We start from the raw sequence: 1,961 nt of genomic DNA on the forward strand, positions 1-1,961 counted from the left end.
TATTTTACACCCCGAACACGAAACCACTCAAAGATTTTAAACAAGTATTTGAAAACCTTACCCAGGACCACACTCCGGAACTGCTTTAAAATCTAGGCAAGGAAAAGCCAGAAATCTCCCGCCACTCCGTGACTGACTCACATGCAGGTTGGAAGCAGAGTTCACAAACCTAATTCCTTTCTCCCTTCCCGGACATTTTTACCCAGAGAGCATAAGTGACTAGAGGCGGTCTTGCCCGCTCAGCCAATTCCTGGTAGCAGCTCCTAGTAAAAAATATTATGTTTGGGGGAGAGCATTTATCCAGGAGCAGTGCTGAAATGAGATGGTTAGGACCCAAATGGTGAATAAACGACCAGTGTATGGAGAGCTGGAGAAATGAGGGCGATTATGCAGGCACTGTTCTCTATGAATATATTAGCTCCCAATAAGCCCAGACATTTGACTGCCACCGAAGCAATTTCTCTAGGTTTCAGCGAATACGGGTATCTGGAAGTGTTTTCTAAGCTCAGCTTCAGAAAAGCTGCTCCTGCTGCCAGTCCTCAAAGCCCTAGTATTAAGTCTGGGAGACAAGTCAGGCCCACACAGTGCCTGTCAGGCCATTGCAGGTGTTGTGAGATGCTCACTGGAGGTGCCAAGTCTCCCCTTAGAGCAGGACGAGGGTTGTGCAGGGCCAGCTGACTGCCAAGTGGGTGGGACAGCTAAGGAGGACAGAGGTGACAAGAAGGTGTATCCAAGCTGGAGTCCTTGAGGGGGAACTGAATATCAGGAACTGGAAATGCCAGATACAGACACTAAGGCCAAAGGGACGAGAGCGGGTTCACCAGGAACCAGGCAGGTGTTGGTGTTGTCTGCGTGGAAGGCTGGCAATGAGGAGGAACATCTTAATTGCTATGAACATCAGCAGCTATGAAGGTTTTCTCCAAGGGCTGGCAACAGTGCGTGAATGTGCCAGGCTGCTTAGAGATCCCCAGGGAGAGGACGGTGGGGACCATTGCAGGAACAAGCCACAGCTCAAAGGCTAGGTTTTTCATAAGGATAGGACCACACAGTGGACAGGGGGTGGGCTTCCCCTTAGGATGAGGTCCATCATTGTATCCATCATCACATTCTCGCTAACCACCAGGGGACCTATATGTCCCATCAGACGTGGGGGAAGGGTTTGTTTTGGAGTTATTTTTTATGGACCCAGAGAAAGGGCCAGAGGCTAGGAAATGTTCCTGTAGGATGAGAGACTAAATGGTGCCTATTGTGGATTTATACTATGCGTTGGTAGCTGCAAAGGGCCCCTACTTTGGGTTGGAATCGGGGCTACCTCCTGAGAATGGTACGAGGCATGAGTGGGCCTGAGGGTCTGACCAGCGTGTGGTAGAGTCAGAAACCAGCACGGAGTGAGCTTGGCTGTGTTTTGCTCTTTATACCCTGAGAGTTTACTTCCCTGCAGCCTTCTCTTGACAAAGTCTTTAGGAAAGTTTTGTGGGCCACTGTGGAGGAGACAGAGAATATCACAGTGAGAGATCTCAAGCGGAGGTGACTCTGAGGGTCTCTCTTGTCCAGCCAGCCCTCGAGGTCTGCACTCTCTTCCTGGAGCACACTTCTGTTCAACCTGAGCAGCCTAAGTTTTCTTTTAACAATGGGGCTGTTCCCTTGAGTTGGGAGTTCAACTCTTCCATGTCCCCACCCCTAACCAAAGCAGTTTCTGAAGTCCTTTTCTTCCTGAAAATTCTGTAGGTCCCATCCTGTGCCTCTGTCCCATCCCTCTTAGCCCTGATCACACACAGATGGACCACAATGAAGAACTGGATATTCAAAATTAGACTGTGACCCCCATCCTTGAGCCCCATTTCTCCTCCCCCTAGGTTCATGCACCCTTTGAGGAGCCAAACCAAGACCTGTGGGTGAGAAACTCTGCTCACCCTGATCCCGAGCTCGACATTCTCGCCTCCGTAGACCTCCATGCCTTC

General features: G+C 50.1%; 1 protein-coding gene across 4 annotated transcripts in view; it reads right to left on the reverse strand.

Moving 5' to 3' along the window:
* GALNT18 (polypeptide N-acetylgalactosaminyltransferase 18) overlaps positions 1–1,961 on the reverse strand; it is a 336,064-nt gene that overhangs the window by 85,475 nt on the left and 248,628 nt on the right. The gene's annotated exons all lie outside the window — the stretch shown is intronic.

Source organism: Pteropus vampyrus, unplaced genomic scaffold, assembly GCF_000151845.1.
Source record: "Pteropus vampyrus isolate Shadow unplaced genomic scaffold, Pvam_2.0 Scaffold307, whole genome shotgun sequence".
Lineage (NCBI taxonomy): Eukaryota > Metazoa > Chordata > Mammalia > Chiroptera > Pteropodidae > Pteropus > Pteropus vampyrus.